Source organism: Oncorhynchus mykiss, chromosome 12, assembly GCF_013265735.2.
Source record: "Oncorhynchus mykiss isolate Arlee chromosome 12, USDA_OmykA_1.1, whole genome shotgun sequence".
Taxonomy (NCBI): Eukaryota; Metazoa; Chordata; class Actinopteri; order Salmoniformes; family Salmonidae; genus Oncorhynchus; species Oncorhynchus mykiss.
Window position 1 is genome coordinate 79,438,020 of NC_048576.1, and position 21,823 is coordinate 79,459,842.

The window sequence follows — 21,823 nt, forward strand, 5'->3', positions numbered from 1 at the left end:
ATGGCCCTGAGTAAAGTCGACTAGCCATGTGATTGGGCCACACTCACATAATATTCTCACACACATATAAAACACAGCCCTCTCCCACTTGGACACCATTCGGCTGGACCTGTGAGCCTAAACATACAGCAATGAGCACTCTGTGGCTTCTGTGTTCACTCGCTCTAATGGGTGAGTTCTCATTTTTGATTTCTCTCAGCTCCTCTTTCTCCTTGTTTGTCTTTGGCTTCTAAGAAAATAATACATTTTTTGACACAATATTGAAAATGGAACTTGCATATGAGTCCCATATTCTACCACGTACGGATAACCCATCCACTGTGCCACTATTTGTATCAGTTGTGATCCATGTCTTCTGTAATCTAAGGTAGGGTCTACTCTCCTAAGCAGGTGGTGTCTCCACTATGGAGGACTGTTCCTATCATCGTCTTCAGGATCACTTGGGTCTGTCACAGATAAATGAAAGTACAACAGGTCTGCGGCCTGTGGTGCACTGGACCAATTCTACACTAGTTATGGTAGACATGATTCTGTTTGGTATTATGGATTTGGTAAGTGTTTGTCTTTAAACCATCTGCCAACATTTTGTTGGGTGAGCTCTGCCCTGAAACTTTTATATATATATATATATATATATATATATATATATATATATATATATATATATATATATATATGTACAGTGAGTAAACAGTATACAAATATATGATATGTTGATATCAATATTATAGTATATCAACAATTAATATAAAGTATAATAATAATAATGATAATATAATATATCAATATAAATAATGATATCAATCTGATACCCAACTGTGCAGTTCATAACATGGCATACAACCGTTGGTTGATGCAATATAGTTGGACTGGAACGAGACCTGTTTGATGCAACACTTGGAGGATCATCCATACAAGTTGTCTTACAGGAGACACATGCTGTGTGTATAAGGACAGAAGTATTTCAATATTTTTTTTTATGACTACGTAATCTATACAGTGCCTTCAGAAAGTATTCGCACCCCTTGACTTTTTCTACATTTTTTTGTGTTACAAAGTAGGATTAAAAGGGATTTAATTGTCATTTTTTTGTCAACAATCTACAGAAAATACTGTCAGTGGAAGAACAATTCTAACATTTGTAAAAACTTTATGAGAAAGAAAACAGTAATATATCTTGGTTAGATACATATTCAACCCCCTGGGTGATACATGTTTAGAATCACCTTTGGCAGCGATTACAGCTGTGAGTCTTTCTTGGTAAGTCTAAGAGGTTTCCACATCTGGATTGTGCAACATTAGCCCATTTATTATTTAAAAAATCTTTCAAGCTCTGTCAAATTAGTTGTTGACCATTGCTAGACAACAATTTTCAGGTGTTGCCATAGATCTTCATGTGGATTTCAGTCAAAACTGAAACTCAGCCACTTAGGAACATTCAGTGTCTTCTTGGTAAGCAACTCCAGTGTAGATTTTGCCTTGTGTTTTAGGTTATTGTCCTGCTGAAAGGTGAATTAATCTCCCTGTGTCTGGTGGAAAGCAGACTGAACCAGATTTTCCTCCAGGATTTCGCTTGTGCTTTTTTTATCCTGAAAAACTTCCCAGTCTTTAACGATTACAAGTTTACCCATAACATGATGCAGCCACCGCTATGCTTGAAAATATGGAGAGTGGTACTCAGTAATATATTGGATTTGCCCCAAACATAACGATTTGTATTCAGGACAAAAAGTGAATTGCTTGGCCACATGGTTTGTAGTTTTATTTTAGTGCTTTGTTACAAACAGGATGCATGTTTAGGAATATTTGTATTCTGTACAGGCTTCCTTTTTTTCACTCTGTTAATTAGGTTAGTATTGTGGAGAAACTACAATGTTGTTGATCCATCCTCAGTTTTCTCCTATCACAGCCATTAATCTTTGTAACTGTTTTAAAGTCACTATTGACCTCATGGTGAAATTCCAGAGCGGTTTCCTTGCTCTTCGGCAACTGAGTTAGGAAGGACGCCTGTATCTTTGTCGTGACTGGGTGTATTGATACACCATCCAAACTTGAATTATTAACCTCACCATGCTCATAGGATATCCAATCTCTGCTTTTGATTTTTTTAAATGTACCAATCTACCAATAGGTGCCCTTCTTTGGGAGGCGTTTGAAAACCTCCCTGGTCTTTGTGGTTGAATCTGTGTTTGAAATTCACTGCTAGACAGATAATTATATGTGTGGGGTTCAGAGGTGAGGTAGTTATTCTAAAATCATGCTAAACACTAGTATTGCACACAGAGTGAGTTCATGCTTATGTGACTGGTTGAGCACATTTTTATTCTTTAACTTATTTGGGCTTGCCATAACAAAGGGGTTGAATACTTAATGACTTAAGACATTTCAGCTTTTCATTTGTAAAAAATCGAAAAACATAATTCCACTTTGACATTATGGGGTGTTGTGTGTAGGCTAATCTGAAGTTAAGTCAATACTTGCTTTGAACAAATATTACAAATAAATAGCAAAAAAACGTATTTTCAACAAATTACATTTTAGGCTGGGGGTACAAAAGATTATGATTGGATTATCATTTGTAAGCCCCAAACCTCAAAAAACAAGAGCTAAAACATGTTTTGGATGAAAAACAAAAAGGCATGCAGTATATGGTACTGTAGTGTTTATAGCTTAATGTGGTTATTTCAATAATGTCAGCAGTTTGTTAGGAAGTGTGCAATTGCATTTCTGTTAGTACAGTGCCTTGCGAAAGTATTCGGCCTCCTTGAACCTTGCGACCTTTTGCCACATTTCAGGCTTCAAACATAAAGATATAAAACTGTATTATTTTGTGAAGAATCAACAACAAGTGGGACACAATCATGAAGTGGAACGACATTTATTGGATATTTCAAACTTTTTTAACAAATCAAAAACGGAAAAATTGGGCGTGCAAAATTATTCAGCCCCTTTACTTTCAGTGCAGCAAACTCTCTCCAGAAGTTCAGTGAGGATCTCTGAATGATCCAATGTTGACCTAAATGACTAATGATGATAAATACAATCCACCTGTGTGTAATTAAGTATCCGTATAAATGCACCTCCCCATAGGATAACCCTTTGAAGAACCCTTTTTGGTTCCATGTAGAGCCCTTTCCACAGAGGGTTCTACCTGGAACCAAAAAGGGTTATCCTATGGAGACAGCCAAAGAATCCCTTTGGAACCCTTTTTTCTAAGAGTGTATGTACTACTACCACCACTTATGAGTAACTGCCAAAATAATGGAAACACTTGAGTAAATGAGGAATACAAAATATTTTGAAAGCAGGTGCTTTCACACAGGTGTGGTTCCTGAGTTAATTAAGCAATTAATATCCCATCACGCTTAGGGTCATGAATAAAAATACAGAGCAGGCCATTATTTTGGCTACAATGGCTATGCCCCAATAGGATGACAATGGACATTAGTGGTCACTGAATGGTTTGATGAGCATGAAAACTATGTAAACCATATGCCATGCCAAGCCATCTCAGTCACCAGATCTCAACCCAATTGAACACATTTGTGAGATTCTGAAGCGGCGCCTGAGACAGCATTTTACACCACCGTCAACAATACACCAAATTATATTTATTGTGGAAGAATGGTGTTGCATCCCTCCAATAGAGTTCCAGACACTTATAGAATCTATTCCAAGATGCATTTAATCTGTTCTGGCACCCTAATAAGACACTTTATGTTGGTGTTTCCTTTATTTTGGCAGTTACCTGTACATCAATTTGAAATTATTCATTTATGATTGTCTGCAGAATGAGAAGTCCTCAACTTTCACCAGCTACGTCTTAATCTCAACAGTAAGTACAGATGCTGTTGATATTTATTCACTGATATTTATTTCCCTTACAGTCTGTTGTAATAATAATTGATTTTCATGTACATTTACTTCTTAACCCCTGTATTATGTACAGGCCTGGGTGAATTACTTCATAGCTTGGGAACCAAAGGAATTTTGTGGAATTTCAAAAATGACTGTTCCGCGAGAACGGGTCTGGATACCAGATATAGGTATCCAAGAAGAGTGAGTACCATTCATATGTCTCAGCAATATTTCAGCAGTCAACACATTTTCACTATGGATATTTTTTCCCTCCTTCTGTTTCCTTAAAATGAAATGCATTTGAATAGCTTTGTAATTATACTATAACATGATAACAAAAGTGATCCTTCTCTACTTCATCGTTAGCCTTTATGTACAGTCCATCACAATGAAATACCTTTTATCAAAGAGTTTCCACAATTTGTATGTTTGATAAGGGGTCAAATAACACTAAAAGTGGGCCTCCTGGGTGGCGCAGTGGTCTAGGGCACTGCATCGCAGTGGTCTAGGGCACTGCATCGCAGTGCTAGCTGTGCCACCAGAGACTCTGGGTTCGCGCCCAGGCTCTGTCGCAGCCGGCCGTGACCGGGAGGTGACGCATGATTGGCCTAGCGTCGTTTAGGGAGGGTTTGGCCTGTAGGGCCTCCTTGTTTCACCGCGCACTAGCAACTACACTGGCGGGCCGGGCGCAGTGCACGCTAACCAGGTCGCCAGGTGCACAGTATTTCCTCCGACACATTGGTGCGGCTGGCTTCCGGGTTGGATGCGCGCTGTGTTAAGAAGCAGTGCGGCTTGGTTGGGTTGTGTTTCGGAGGACTAATGGCTTTCGGAGGACACACCTTTGTCTCTCCCGAGCCCGTACGGGAGTTGTAGCAATGAGACAAGATAGTAACTACTAACAACCACGAAATTGGGGAGAAAAAAAACAATAATAATAATTTAAACTTAAAAAATAACACTAAAAGTGCTTGTCTCAACTCTATATACTACATAAATAAAACACCTGTCGTTGCTGTAAATTTCATTGCTGCCGTCCAACAACGACGAGACAGCCTACAGGGAGGAGGTGAGAGCCCTGGTGGAGCGGTGCAAGGAAAATTAACCTTAACCAACAAAACGAAGGAGCTGATCGTGGAGATGGCCGAGAGAGATTGCACCCATCCACATCAGCGTGGATATCACTGAGGACCTGAAATGGTCCCTCCACACCGACACTGTGGTGAAGGTGCAACAGTGCCTCTTCAACCTCATGAAGCTGAAGAAATTTGGCTTGTCCCCTAAGACCCTAAGAACTTCTACAGATGCACCATTGAGAGCACTGTCGGGCTGTATCACTGCCTAGTATGGCAACTGCACCACCCACAACTGCAGGGCTCTCCAGAGAGTGGTGCGGATAGCCCAACACTTCACTGAGGGCACACTGCCTACCCTCCAGGACATCTACAACACCTGGTGTCATAGGAAGTAGTCAGAGATAGATGAGCCCACAGCTAAATGGATATCAAAATAATGTGTATTAGAAATGTGTTTTTTTTGTTTACATTTTTTGATGTTTTGAATATATCTTAGGACCTCAGCCACCTGAGCCACAACCTAGTCACCCGCTACCATCTAGCAGGCGGAGAAAGAACAGGTGCATCAAAGCTGGGGCCGAGAGACTAAAAAGCAGCTTCTTTCTCCAGGCCATCAGACTGCTAAACAGTTATCACTAGATGGTCTCCGCCCAGTACCTTGTTCTGCACCTAGCCGGCTACCACAGGGTACTACCCTGCACCTTAGAGACTGCTTCCCTATAAGTACATAGTCATTGAACACTGGTCACTTAAATTATGTTTCATAATGTGTATTGGTCAAAAATTGTTTGTGGTTAGAAACAGATAAGATTAACACTCCTGCAACATTATTCTGTTAATTTTATCTGAGAAATTAAGTTATCTCACTTTAAGTACTGAATTATCAACATAGCTCATTCATTTAACTACTGTTGTACATCAATTTGTCCTACATATATTGTTCATACTGTCTACACACTAGGTATTTATATTCCGGACTCTGACATTTCCCTTTTCGATATTGCTTGATCTGGTATCTTAATTTCTTGTTTCTTTTTGTGTATTAGTTTTGTCCTGCTAGATATTTACTGCATTGCTGGAGCTAGAAACACAAGCATTTTGCTGCACCTGCTTTAACGTCCTGTTCTGGAGACGCAGGTGCAGTTCGTGAGTTTGCTATAAACGAACATGGCGCGATACAAAACAAGCGACGCGTCTGACATGAAAACAGAAACAATACTGCCTGGTGAGAAAAACTACAGATTGACAGATATAGGGGAAGTAATCAGGGTAGTGTTGAAGTCCAAGTGTGCCTAATGATGAGGCGCAGGTGTGCATAATAATGGTTGTCAGGTGTGCATAATGATGGGTTGCCAGGACCGGTGGTTAGTAAACTGGCAACCTCGAGCGCCGGAGCGGGAGTAGACGTTACACGACCGCTAATCTGTGTACGGGACAAATACACTTTGATTGGATTATTTGTAGTTGATTGTCAACCATAGAAACCATGACGATATACTGATAAAAAGGTATCTTTCAGATAGCCTTTGTAGGGAACAAACAATGGGCATTGGAGCTGAATACGAGAACCCTATGTCTCTGTGTGTTTAATGCGTTGTTTCAGGGGAAAAATACAAAGCTGCTTTTATGAAAAGTCTGTTTGGTGTCCTTTGAAACCGGATCTCAGTCTGGGATAAGATGAACAACATTTTTTGCCTTTGCACTGTCCCACTAAACTATACTTCTGAACTTGACTTCCTTTACCAATTTCCCCATTAGATGTTTTATATAATGTTGTAACTTTGTAAATCTTTTAATTTTTTTTCATAGTAGCTGAAGAGGTCCATCAGCCACTCCTTGGGCTACAATACCTATTTTGATAATTGGCCTGGACCCCTTTTACTGTCGATACAAAAGCCTGCCGATCCCTCACGACTGGTCTACCGACATAATCCGCTCGAGGGGGTCTTCAACAGAAATGTCGTCACGACGTCCCCCTAAGGCCCTTCTGCTATCCCCGGATCGCCGTGTCTCCAGCCTGCCTAGCTACTCCCTAGACTCAATGATCACTCGGCTACGCATGCCTCTCCCTAATGTCAATATGCCTTGTCCATCGCTGTTTTGGTTAGTGATTATTGTCTTATTTTACTGTAGAGCCTCCAGCTCAATATGCCTTAGTTAACCCTTTTGTTCCACCTCCCACACATGCAGTGACCTCACCTGGTTTAAATGGTGTCTCTAGAGACAATACCTCTCTCATCGTCACTCAATGCCTAGGTTTACCTTCACTGTATTCACATCCTACCGTACCCTTGTCTGTACATTATGCCTTGATTCTATTCTTCCGTGCCCAGAAACCTGCTCCTTTTACTCTCTGTTCCGAACGCACTAGACAACCAGTTCTGATAGCCTTTAGCCGTACCCTTATCCTACTCCTCCTCTGGGGATGTAGAGGTTAATCCAGGCCCTGCAGTGCCTAGCCCCACTCCCATTCCCCAGGCACTCTCATTTGTTGACTTCTGTAACCGTAAAAGCCTGGGTTTCATGCATGTTCACATTAAAGCCTCCTCCCTAAGTTTGTTTCATTCACTGCTTTAGTACACTCTGCCAACCCGGATGTCCTAGCCGTGTCTGCATCCTGGCTTAGGAAGGCCACCAAAAACCCTGGAATTTCCATCCCTAACTACAACATTTTCAGACAAGATAGAACTGCCAAAGGGGGCAGAGCTGCAATCTACTGCCATACTATCCAGGTCTGTGCCCAAACAATTTGAGCTTCGACTTTTAAAAATACACCTTTCCAGAAACAAGTCTCTCACCGCTGCCGCTTGCTATAGACCACCTTCTGCCCTTAGCTGTACCCTGGACACCATATGTGAATTGATTGCCCCCCCCATCTATCTTCAGAGCTCGTGCTGTTAGGTGACCGAAACTGGGACATACTTAACACCCTAGCCGTCCTACAATCTAAGATAGATGCCCTCAATCTCACACAAATGATCAATGAACCTACCAGGTACAACCCCAAATTCGTAAACACGAGCACCCTCATAGATATCATCCTAACCAACCTGCCCTCCAAAAACACCTCTGCTGTCTTCAACCAGGATCTCAGCGATCACTGCCTCATTGCCTGCGTCCGTCATGGGTCTGCGGTCAAACGACCACCCCTCATCACTGTCAAACGCTCCCTAAAACACTTCAACAAGCAGGCCTTTCTAATCAACCTGGTCCGGGTATCCTGGAAGAATACTGACCTCATTCCGTCAGTAGAGGATGCCTGGTTATTCTTTAAAAGTGCTTTCCTCACAATCTTAAATAAGCATGCCCGGTTCAAAAAATGTAGAACCAGGAACAGATATTTCCCTTGGTTCACTCCAGACCTGACTACCCTTGACCAGCACAAAAACATCCTGTGGTGTACTGCATTAGCATCAAATAGCCCCCGCGATATGCAACTTTTCAGGGAAATTAGGAACCAATATACACAGGCAGTTAGGAAAGCAAAGGCTAGCTTTTTCAAACAGAAATTTGCATCCTGTAGCACAAACTCCAAAACATTCTGGGACACTGTAAAGTCCATGGAGAATAAGAGCACCTCCTCCCAGCTGCCCACTGCACTGAGGCTAAGAAACACTGTCACCACCGATAAATCCACGATAATTGAGAATTTCAACAAGCATTTTTCTACGGCTGGCCATGCTTTCCACCTGACTACCCCTACCCCGGTCAACAGCCCTGCACCTCCCAAAGCAACTTGCCCAAGCCTCCCCCATTTCTCCTTCACCCAAATCCAGATAGTCGATGTTCTGAAAGAGCTGCAAAATCTGGACCTCTACAAATCAGCCAGGCTAGACAATCTGGACCCTCTCTTTCTAAAATTAATCGCCGCAATTGTTGCAACCCCTATAACTAGCCTGTTCAACCTCTTTCATATCGTCTGAGATCCCCAAAGATTGAAAATCTGCCGCGGTCATCCCCCTCTTCAAAGGGGGAGACACTCTAGACCCAAACTGTTACAGACCTATATCTATCCTACCCTGCCTTTCTAAGGTCTTCAAAGGCCAAGTTAACAAACAGATTACCGACCATTTTGAATCCCGCCGTACCTTCTCTACTATGCAATCTGCCTGTGTATATTGGTTTCTGAGCTGGTCATGGGTGCACCTCAGCCATGCTCAAGGTCCTAAACGATATCATAACCGCCATCGATAAGAGACAATACTGTGCAGCTGTATTCATTGACCTGGCAAAGGCTTTCGACTCTGTCAATCACCACATTCTTATCGGCAGACTCAACAGTCTTGGTTTCTCAAATGACTGCCTCGCCTGGTTCACCAACTACTTCTCAGACAGAGTTCAGTGTGTCAAATCGGAGGGCCTGTTGTCCGGACCTCTGGCAGTCTCTATGGGGGTGCCACAGGGTTAATTTCTCGGGCCGATTATGTCGCTCTTGCTACTGAGGATTCTCTGATCCACCTCTACGCAGATGACCCCATTCTGTATACTTCTGGCCCTTCTCTGGACACTGTGTTAACTAATCTCCAGACGAGCTTCAATGCCATACAACTCTCCTTCCGTGGCCTCCAACTGCTCTTAAATACAAGTAAAACTAAATGCATGCTCTTCAACCAATCGCTGCCTGCACCTGCCTGCCCGTCCAGCATCACTACTCTGGACGGTTCTAACTTAGAATATGTGGACAACTACAAATACCTAGGTGTCTGGTTAGACTGTAAACTCTCCTTCTAGACTCACATTAAGCATCTCCAATCCAAAATTAAATCTAGAATCGGCTTCCTATTTCTCGCAACAAAGCATCCTTCACTCATGCTGCCAAACATACCCTCGTAAATCTGACTATCCTACCGATCCTTGTCTTCGGCGATGTCATTTACAAAATAGCCTCCAACACTCTACTCAGCAAATTGGATGCAGTCTATCACAGGGCCATCTGTTTTGTCACCAAAGCCCCATATACTACCCACCACTGCGACCTGTATGCTCTCGTTGGCTGGCTCTTGCTTCATATTCGTCGCCAAACCCACTGACTCAAAGTCATCTATAAGTCTTTGCTAGGTAAAGCCCCACCTTATCTCAGCTAACTGGTAACCATAGCATCTCCCACCCATAGCACGCACTCCAGCAGGTATATTTCACTGGTCACCCCCAATGCCAATTTCTCTTTTGGCTGCCTTTCCTTCCAGTTCTCTGCTGCCAATGACATGAACAAATTGCAATAATCACTGAAGCTGGAGACTTATATCTCCCTCTCTAACTTTAAGCACCAGCTGTCAGAGCAGCTCACAGATCACTGCACCTGTACATAGCTCATCTGTAAATAGCCCATCCAACTACCTCATCCCCATACTTTTTTTTCTTCTCCTTTGCACCCCAGTATCTCTACTTGCACATTAATCTTCTGCATGTCTATCACTACAGTGTTTAATTGCTAAATTTGAATTATTTCACCACTATGGCCTATTTATTGCCTTACCTCCCTTATCTTACCGCATTTGCACACACTGTATATATACTTTTCTATTATGTTATTGACTGTAAGTTTGTTTATTCCACGTGTGTTGTTGTTTGTGTTGCACTGCCTTGCTTTATCTTGGCCAGGTCGCAGTTATAAATGAGAACTTGTTCTCAACTGGCCTACCTGGTTAAATAAAGGTGAAATATATAAAACAAAAAACAAGCTTTAATGTTATTCAGAAGTAACATATCATTGTCTTCCTTGGTAAAGAAAGTACATTCTTACAGTGGCCAAAAACTGATATATCTTTGTCTGCACTTTCAGCATCTCTGATACAAGTAGTACCATATTGAGCCCATATGTCCAGGTGCATCATAATTGGTTAGCTCAAGTGATTGACCAGCGCCGGCTAACCACTTCCTGCAAGATGGATCTTTATAGGTTCCCCCTTGACACCCAGAGCTGCAGCATCACCTTTAAGTCCATGATACACAGAGGTAACCCCAACCTCACACACATGTCTTTGTACCTTAGCCTCTTTCATCAACTCCTTTTTCTCAGCTCCTTTTCAGAGGGCTGTACTATAAAAACATGTAACATCAACAAAATATTTTATCTGTTCAGCATCAGAAATAAAATTGCGGGCATTCGCCAGCGACACTGCAGTGAACCACATAACTAGGGAGAGCATGACTACACTGGATGAATGGGACTTCCTGGGCATTGCTATGACTGAGGAAGAACTAAATTATGGTGGTGATGAAAAATGGCATCAGCTAATATACAAGGTATTAATTGAGGCAAATGACAGCATGATCTTTAAATAGAATGACTGTTGTTATGTTAGGATTATTTCATAATTTGTAAGAGACTACTACAAACTGAAGGGATCACACTTGTCCCTTTCATAATTATAATGAGTATTTCGACAAGTATTTTTTGTCTATTGTGCATTCTAATTTATATGATCCTTTTCCCCTTCCATACAGATCACCTTACGAAGGAGGCCACTATTATATATAATCAACCTTGTGGTACCAATTGCCTTTTTTCTTGTGTTGGATTTGGCCTCCTTTTTTGTCAGTGAGGCCAAAGGGGAAAAGCTAGGCTTCAAAGTGACCATACTCTTGTCCATCTCTGTCCTATTGTTGATTCTCAATGACATCCTGCCCTCCACAGCAAATAACCTGCCAGTGATAGGTGAGAAGTTACCACATTATAGGTTTACAGCATGGTAAATACAAGAACACCCCTCCAAATTGTATTTAGCCTCATGTCATTTGCACAGTCTTATTCTCATCTTTATTCTGAATATTTCCCCATAATTTCCTAAGTGTTTTCATTTTACAGTTAAGGTCGGAGGTTTACATACACCTTAGCCAAATACATTTAAACTCAGTTTTTCACAATTCCTGACATTTAATCCTAGTAAAAATTCCCCTGTCTTAGGTCAATTAGGATCACCACTTTATTTTAAGAATGTGAAATGTCAGAATAATAGTAGAGAGAATTATTTATTTCAGCTTTTATTTCTTTCATCACATTGCCCATGGGTCAGAAGTTTACATACACTCAATTAGTATTTGGTAGCATTGCCTTTAAAATGTTTAACTTGGGTCAAACGTGTCGGGTAGCCTTCCACAAGCTTCCCACAATAAGTTGGAAGAATTTTGGCCCATTCCTCCTGACAGAGCTGGTGTAACTGAGTCAGGTGTGTAGGCCTCCTTGCTCGCACACGCTTTTTCAGTTCTGCCCACACATTTTCTATGGGATTGAGGTTAGGGCTTTGTGATGGCCACTCCAATACCTTGACTTTGTTGTCCTTAAGCCATTTTCCCACATCTTTGAAAGTATGCTTGGGGTCATTGTCCATTTGGAAGACCCATTTGCGACCAAGCTTCAACTTCCTGACTGATGTCTTGAGATATTGCTTCAATATATCCACCTAATTTTCTATCCTCATGATTCCATCTATTTGTGAAGTGCACCAGTCCCTCTGCAGCAAAGCACCCCCACAACATGATGCTGCCACCCCTGTGCTCATGGTTGGGATGATGTTCTTTGGCTTGCAAGCATCCCCCTTTTTCCTCCAAACATAATGATGGTCATTATGGCCAACCAGTTCTATTTTTGTTTCATCAGACCAGAGGACATTTCTCCAAAAAGTACGATCTTTCTCCCCATGTGCAGTTGCAAACTGTAATCTGGCTTTGTTATGGCGGTTTTGGAGCAATGGCTTCTTCCTTGCTGAGCGGCCTTTCAGGTTATGTCGATATAGGACTTGTTTTGCTGTGGATATAGGTACTTTAGTACCTGTTTCCTTCAACATCTTCACAAGGTCCTTTGCTGTTGTTCTGGGATTGATTTGCACTTTTTGCACCAAAGTATGTTAATCTCTAGGAGACAGAACGAGTCTCCTTCCTGAGCGGTATAATGGCTGCATGGTCCCATGGTGTTTATACTTGCGTACTATTGTTTGTACAGATGAACGTGTTACCTTCAGGCGTTTGGAAATTGCTCCCAAGGATGGCTGATTTATTTTGGTCTTGGCTGATTTCTTTTGAATTTCCCTTGATGTCAAACAAATAGGCACTGCGTTTGAAGGTAGGCCTTGAAATACATCCACAGGTACAATTCCAATTGACTCAAATTATGTCAATTAGCCTATCAGAAGCTTCTAAAGCCATGGCATCATTTTCAGTTATTTTCCAAGCTATTTAAAAGCACAGTCAACTTAGTGTATGTAAACTTCTGACCCACTGGAATTGTGATACAGTGAATTATAAGTGAAATAATCTGCCTGTAAACAATTGTTGGAAAAATGACTTGTGTCATGGACAAAGTAGATGTCCTAACCAAGTTGCCAAAACTATAGTTTGTTAACCATAAATATGTGGAGTGGTTGAAAAACGAGTTTTAATTACTCCAACCTAAGTGTATGTAAACTTCTGACTTCAACTGTATATCATTGACATCTCCCGTTCTCCAGCTATTTACTGCATCGTAATCTTTGCCCTTACGGGCCTCAGCCTCCTGGAGACCATGCTAATGAGCTTCCTGATTGATATGGACAGCAGGGTTGATCAGGACGTCCAGACCTCTGCTAAGACCTGCGAAGAGACTCAAGAAGAGACTGAATGCCGAAGAGGTGAAATCTGTTATTTTGTCATTTTCATAAGAGATTGATAATGATCCAGGACATTACTGAGGCCATAGATGTAGAATATAATACCCCCAACACAATTGATTAGACTTCAGAAACTGCAAGAAAACCTTCCAATTTTCTTCTTAGAGCCTGAGAGAGATGTTGAGAGCAGCCTGGAGAAGGTGGACACCTTTATCAAGAAGGACCTCGATGGAAACTGGCTGAACAACCCCTACCTGCTGCAGCTGATCCTAAAGGAGGTGCAGAACGTGCGGCAGGAATGGTTCTCTGTTAATGTGAGATGTGGCAAGAAGAAGCCGGGGTACTGGGAGAAAGTGGCCAGACGCATTGACCAGGCTTACTTTTGCCTTTATCTCATTACCACCATTAGTTTTCTGATATTCATAAGTTTCATGTGGCTTCATTAACTGTGCACAGTGCATTTACAATATATGAGGATTTTTAGGCTCTTTGGGTTACTTATATGCATAATATTGGTACTTAATGGTAAATAATACTGGTAAATTCCAATAAATTATTCTTTATAAATAGCTGTTTCCCCGCAAGACCTGTAGACTAAAGCTTTTAATATATTTTACATTATCTTCATTACCTAACCTGACTTAGGTTCACTTAGCTACTGCTTCTGTTGTTAAGGCTATTGTTCATGTCTGTGATTGAGCTAACTGAAATAAATCAATTACTATTTGCAACATATTCATTAAGTTGTTTCCAGTGGTGCATGGGAAACATCCATGGGCAAGCCTCCCCAAAAAATAATATTACAACCTGTGTTGTGATAATTGCGTTGTTTGCTCTATAGCCTGTTAGTTCATGTGCCTTGCCACCGTGATATACAGTGCATTTGGGAAGTATTCAGACCCCTTGATTTTTTACAGCTTTATTCTAAAATGTAAAAAAACAAAAAAAATCTCAATCTACACACAATACCCCATAACGACAAAGTGATAACAAGTTGAGAAATGTTTGCAAATTTATTACAAATTAAAAACTGAAATACCCTATTGACATTAGTATTCAGACCCTTTCCTTTGAGGCTCGAAATTTAGCTCAGGTACATCCTGTTTCCATTGATTCTTCAGATGTTTCTACAACTTGATTGGAGTCCAGCTGTGGTAAATTCAATGAATTGGACATGATACGGAAAGGCACACACCTGCCTATATAAGGTCCCACAGTTGACCGTGCATGTCAGAGCAAAAACCAATCCATGAGGTTGAAAGAATTGTCCGTAGAGCTCCGAGACAGGACTGAATCAAGGTACAGATCTGGGGAAGGGTACCAAAACATTTCTGCAGCATTGAAGGTCACCAAGAACACAGTGGCCTCCATTATTCTAACATGTAAGAAGTTTGGAACCAGCAATACTCTTTCTAGAGCTGGGCCCGGCCAAACTGAGCAATCTGGGGAGAAGGGCATTAGTCAGTGGGGTGACCACGAACCCAGTGGTCACTCTTACAGAGCTCCAGAGTTCCTCTATGGAGATGGGAGAACCTTCCAGAAGGACAACCATCTCTGCAGCACTCCACCAATCAGGCCTTTATGGTAGAGTGGCCAGACGGAAGCCACTCCTCAGTAAAAGGCACATGTCAGACTGCTTGTAGTTTGCCAAAAGGCACCTAAACACTCTCAGACCATGAGAAACAAGATTATCTGGTCTGATGAAACCAAGATTGGACTCTTTCGCCTGAATGCCAAGCGTCAAGTCTGGAGGAAACCTGGCACCATCCCTACGGTGAAGCATAGGGACTGGGAGACTAGTCAGGATGAAGGCAAAGATGAACGGAGAAAAGTACAGAGTGATCCTTGATGAAAACCTTCTCCAGAGAGCTCAGTTCACCTTCCAACAGGACAATGACCCTAAGCACAAGGCCAAGACATTGCAGGATTGGCTTCAGGACAAGTCTCTGAATGTCCTTGAGGTGCCCCGCCAGAGCCTGGATTTGAACCTAATCAAACATCTCTGGAGAGACCTGAGAATCCCAGAACAACAGCAAAGGGCCCTGGGAAGATGCTGGAGGAAACAAGTATCTATATCCACAGTAAAACGAGTCCTACAGTGGGGCAAAAAAGTATTTAGTCAGCCACCAAATGTGCAAGTTCTCCCACTAAAAAAGATGAGAGAGGCCTGTAATTTTCATCATAGGTACACTTCAACTATGACAGACAAAATGAGGGGAAAAAAATCAAGAAAATCACATTGTAGGATTTTTTATGAATTTATTTGCAAATTATGGTGGAAAATAAGTACAGTGCCTTGCGAAAGTATTCGGCCCCCTTGAACTTTGCGACCTTTTGCCACATTTCAGGCTTCAAACATAAAGATATAAAACTGTATTTTTTTGTGAAGAATCAACAACAAGTGGGACACAATCATGAAGTGGAATGACATTTATTGGATATTTCAAACTTTTTTAACAAATCAAAAACGGAAAAATTGGGCGTGCAAAATTATTCAGCCCCCTTAAGTTAATACTTTGTAGCGCTACCTTTTGCTGCGATTACAGCTGTAAGTCGCTTGGGGTATGTCTCTATCAGTTTTGCACATCGAGAGACTGAATTTTTTTCCCATTCCTCCTTGCAAAACAGCTCGAGCTCAGTGAGGTTGGATGGAGAGCATTTGTGAACAGCAGTTTTCAGTTCTTTCCACATATTCTCAATTGGATTCAGGTCTGGACTTTGACTTGGCCATTCTAACACCTGGATATGTTTATTTTTGAACCATTCCATTGTAGATTTTGCTTTATGTTTTGGATCATTGTCTTGTTGGAAGACAAATCTCCGTCCCAGTCTCAAGTCTTTTGCAGACTCCATCAGGTTTTCTTCCAGAATGGTCCTGTATTTGGCTCCATCCATCTTCCCATCAATTTTAACCATCTTCCCTGTCCCTGCTGAAGAAAAGCGGGCCCAAACCATGATGCTACCACCACCATGTTTGACAGTGGGGATGGTGTGTTCAGCTGTGTTGCTTTTACGCCAAACATAACGTTTTGCATTGTTGCCAAAAAGTTCAATTTTGGTTTCATCTGACCAGAGCACCGTCTTCCACATGTTTGGTGTGTCTCCCAGGTGACTTGTGGCAAACTTTAAACAACACTTTTATGGATATTTTTAAGAAATGGCTTTCTTCTTGCCACTCTTCCATAAAGGCCAGATTTGTGCAATATACGACTGATTGTTGTCCTATGGACAGAGTCTCCCACCTCAGCTGTAGATCTCTGCAGTTCATCCAGAGTGATCATGGGCCTCTTGGCTGCATCTCTGATCAGTCTTCTCCTTGTATGAGCTGAAAGTTTAGAGGGACGGCCAGGTCTTGGTAGATTTGCAGTGGTCTGATACTCCTTCCATTTCAATATTATCGCTTGCACAGTGCTCCTTGGGATGTTTAAAGCTTGGGAAATCTTTGTATCCAAATCCGGCTTTAAACTTCTTCACAACAGTATCTCGGACCTGCCTGGTGTGTTCCTTGTTCTTCATGATGCTCTCTGTGCTTTTAACGGACCTCTGAGACTATCACAGTGCAGGTGCATTTATACGGAGACTTGATTACACACAGGTGGATTGTATTTATCATCATTAGTCATTTAGGTCAACATTGGATCATTCAGAGATCCTCACTGAACTTCTGGAGAGAGTTTGCTGCACTGAAAGTAAAGGGGCTGAATAATTTTGCACGCCCAATTTTTCCGTTTTTGATTTGTTAAAAAAGTTTGAAATATCCAATAAATGTCGTTCCACTTCATGATTGTGTCCCACTTGTTGTTGATTCTTCACAAAAAAATACAGTTTTATATCTTTATGTTTGAAGCCTGAAATGTGGCAAAAGGTCGCAAAGTTCAAGGGGGCCGAATACTTTCGCAAGGCACTGTATATGGTCACCTACAAACAAGCAAGATTTCTGGCTCTCACAGACCTGTAACTTCTTCTTTAAGAGGCTCCTCTGTCCTCCACTCGTTACCTGTATTACTGGCACCTGTTTGAACTTGTTATCAGTATAAAAGACACCTGTCCACAACCTCAAACAGTCACACTCCAAACTCCACTATGGCCAAGACCAAAGAGCTGTCAAAGGACACCAGAAACAAAATTGTAGACCTGCACGAGGCTGGGAAGACTGAATCTGCAATAGGTGAGCAGCTTGGTTTGAAGAAATCAACTGTGGGAGCAATTATTAAGAAATGGAAGACATACAAGACCACTGATAATCTCCCTCGATCTGGGGCTCCACGCAAGATCTCACCCCGTGGGTTCAAAATGATCACAAGAACGGTGAGCAAAAATCCCAGAACCACATGGGGACCTAGTGAATGACCTGCAGAGAGCTGGGACCAAAGTAACAAAGCCTACCATCAGTAACACACTACGCCGCCAGGGACTCAAATCCTGCAGTGCCAGACGTGTCCCCCTGCTTAAGCCAGTACATGTCCAGGCCCGTCTGAAGTTTGCTAGAGAGCATTTGGATGATGCAGAAGAAGATTGGGAGAATGTCATATAGTCAGATGAAACCAAAATATAACTTTTTGGTAAAAACTCAACTCGTCGTGTTTGGGGGACAAAGAATGCTGAGTTGCATCCAAAGAACACCATACCTACTGTGAAGCATGGGGTGGAAACATCATGCTTTGGGGCTGTTTTTCTGCAAAGGGACCAGGACGACTGATCCGTGTAAAGGAAATAATGAATGGGGCCATGTATCGTGAGATTTTGAGTGAAAACCTCCTTCCATCAGCAAGGGCATTGAAGATGAAATGTGGCTGGGTCTTTCAGCAAGACAATGATCCCAAACACACCACCCGGGCAACGAAGGAGTGGCTTCGTAAGAAGCATTTCAAGGTCCTGGAGTGGCCTAGCCAGTCTCCAGATCTCAACCCCATAGAAAATCTTTGGAGGGAGTTGAAAGACCGTGTTGCCCAGCAACCGCCCCAAAACATCACTGCTCTAGAGGAGATCTGCATGGAGGAATGGGCCAAAATACCAGCAACAGTGTGTGAAAACCTTGTGAAGACTTACAGAAAACGTTTGACCTCTGTCATTGCCAACAAAGGGTATATAACAAAGTATTGAGATAAACTTTTGTTATTGACCAAATACTTATTTTCCACCATAATTTGCAAATAAATTAATTAAAAATCCTACAATGTGATTTTCTGTTTTTTTTCTCATTTTGTCTGTCATAGTTGAAGTGTACCTATGATGAAAAGTACAGGCCTCATCTTTTTAAGTGGGAGAACTTGCACAATTGGTGGCTGACTAAATACTTTTTTGCCCCACTGTATATCGACATCACCTAAAAGGCCGCTCAGCAAGGAAGAAGCCACTGTTCCAAAACCGCCATAAAAAAGACAGACTACGGTTTGCAACTGCACATGGGGACAAAGATCGTACTTTTTGGAGAAATGTCCTCTGGTCTGATGAAGAGCATCATGTTGTGGGGGTGCTTTGCTGCAGGAGGGACTGGTGCACTTCACAAAATAGATGGCATCATGAGGATAGAAAATTAGGTGGATATATTGAAGCAATATCTCAAGACATCAGTCAGGAAGTTGAAGCTTGGTCGCAAATGGGTCTTCCAAATGGACAATGACCCCAAGCATACTTTCAAAGTTGTGGCAAAATGGCTTAAGGACAACAAAGTCAAGGTATTGGAGTGGCCATCACAAAGCCCTGACCTCAATCCTATAGAAAATTTGTGGGCAGAACTGAAAAAGTGTGTGCGAGCAAGGAGGCCTACAAACCTGACTCAGTTACACCAGCTCTGTCAGGAGGAATGGGCCAAAATTCACCCAACTTATTTTGGGAAGCTTGTGGAAGGCTACCCGACACGTTTGACCCAAGTTAAACATTTTAAAGGCAATGCTACCAAATACTAATTGAGTGTATGTAAACTTCTGACCCACGGGGAATGTGATGAAATAAATTAAAGCTCAAATAAATCATTCTCTCTAATATTATTCTGACATTTCACATTCTTAAAATAAGTTGGTGATCCTAACTGACCTAAGACAGGGGAATTTTTACTAGGATTAAATGTCAGGAAATGTGAAAAACAGAGTTTAAATGTATTTGGCTAAGGTGCATGTAAACTTCCGACTTCAACTGTATGCCACTGCGTGTTATCTGTCTTCCCTTGATTAACCTAGCTAGCTAGCATGTAGATTATAGCTATAGCCAACCTAGGCTAGGTTTCCTGCTCTCCCATCTCTCAAAACAAAATAATCCCCAACAGAAAGTATGAATAAGTGAAATAAGTGAGCTCATGACTGCCAATTTTGATGTCAGCTTTAGAAATACCACAGACTGTATCATAATAAAAAATAACTAGCTAGGAGTAGGAGCTGGACAAACATCAGGGCACTACATTGGATCTCCTATGCAGAGGCAATCAAGAGAATTGGGAAAGAATGTGATGCTAGTGTTGAACATATGGTCATGGATGCATCACAGCCATTAATGAACATTTGTCAATCAAGAGAATCGGACACACTGTGTGTGATAAAAGGGGATTTTGTGGCGTTCATTGCAACTGTTATAAATGGTAAGGCTCAAGTGTTAAAGAAGTCAAAGAAATTGGACATCATTGTGGCTGCAGCAGAAAAGTTTCTAGGCCTGAAAGTATTCACAATGGAAGACCTAAGGGGTAAGGACGACGGAAGAAGAAACACCCTCCCAGACTCGTGAGACTGGATTAGGGTCAGATTTGACTTTGTGATTTTAATAGAAGATGCAGCGTTATTTTGTATATATTTTTTTGTTAGTATGAATTTTTTCATCCAAAACATCTTTCGCTTTTTGAGGATATTTTGTTGTCATCCTGCACAGTCGGTGGCAGTAATACACCTTTTCTTGGTTGTAGTCCATCAGTAAATCCCAAAGAAGAAGAAGAAGGATCAGTCTCTGGGGGCCTTTTCTCCATTAGATTTGTTCAACTCCATCCTCTCTCCTCCATCCTCTCTGGCCTCCTTTTGAAAAAGGTCAAAGGTAATCGAGGAGAGGCGGTGAGGAGAGGGAAAGTGGACGATAATGCGCTTCTATGACAAGAGACTCTCCTTCTCTGATCACGCATCATCAGGCAAATTATGTTTACATGGTGGAATCCCAAAATAAATGTATAAAGTGATTAAAAAATAATAATTGAGCTAATTGAGAAAGACATTTATAGATAAAAAAATAAGTAGCATATTGTTTTTTAAATGTTAGCATGCTTTTCTCCTTTGAGAAAACAATAGCTGATTCGAAGGGGGTGTGGCAGAATTAAAACCTCTTCTGCAAAAGACTCAGCAAGGATACACCTGTGCTTCCTCACCCAAAGGAGGCTGTCGGGGAGGGGAGAACCATCTTCTGTTAACCTTTCTGACAAATTGACACACACCTCAACCTTTTTCTCACGGCGGAAAGAGGACGGAGGAGAGAGGATGGAGGACAGACTTTTGTCCATATGAGAAAAGGCCTGGGACAAGTTTTGGTCCTTAATATCCGTGATCCTTGGGACCCCATAGAGGTCGTCAGGTTGTATTCCTAAAAAACTGAAAATAGTTACCTCTGTTTATTATTGGGGGGGGGGGGGGGGGGGGGGGAATTGTGTTTTGGGATAAATGCTCAAAATCAGGTCTCAGGTTAACACGAGTTTAGGAGATGTTATACGTTTTGTTCTATGAGATAATATGAGTCAGTTAACATGACCTTTGAATTATGAAGCATTTGTGTGCTTTATGTGCTTGTTTTGATTACATAAACGCTTCAAAATTCACAAAAATCTGGACCCTTTCTTTCTAAAAATGATCTGCCGAAATTTTTGCAACCCCCATTACTAGCCTGTTCAACCTCTCTTTCGTGTCATCTGAGATTCCCAAAGATTGGAAAGCAGCTGCGGTCATCCCCCTCTTCAAAGGGGGGAACACTCTTGACTCAAACTGCTACAGACCTATATCTATCCTACCCTGCCTTTCTAAGGTCTTCGAAAGCCAAGTCAACAAACAGATTACCGACCATTTTGAATCCCACCGTACCTTCTCTGCTATGCAATCTGGATTTCTGAGCTGGTCATGGGTGCACCTCAGCCACGCTCAAGGTCCTAAACGATATCTTAACCGCCATCGATAAGAAACAATACTGTGCAGCCATATTCATTGACCTGGCCAAGGCTTTAGACTGTCAATCACCACATCCTCTTCGGCAGACCCGACAGCCTTGGTTTCTCAAATGATTGCCTTGCCTGGTTCACCAACTACTTCTCTGATAGAGTTTAGTGTGTCAAATCGGAGGGCCTGT

The 21,823-nt window shown here is 41.8% G+C and overlaps 1 long non-coding RNA gene across 1 annotated transcript; it reads left to right on the forward strand.

Moving 5' to 3' along the window:
* Nucleotides 1-11,386: 11,386 nt before the first annotated feature.
* LOC118937897 lies at nucleotides 11,387-14,187 on the forward strand. The gene is made up of 3 exons (XR_005035306.1): nucleotides 11,387-11,589; nucleotides 13,379-13,537; nucleotides 13,682-14,187. It is a non-coding gene; the product is annotated as an uncharacterized LOC118937897 (long non-coding RNA).
* The last annotated feature ends 7,636 nt before the right edge of the window (nucleotides 14,188-21,823 follow it).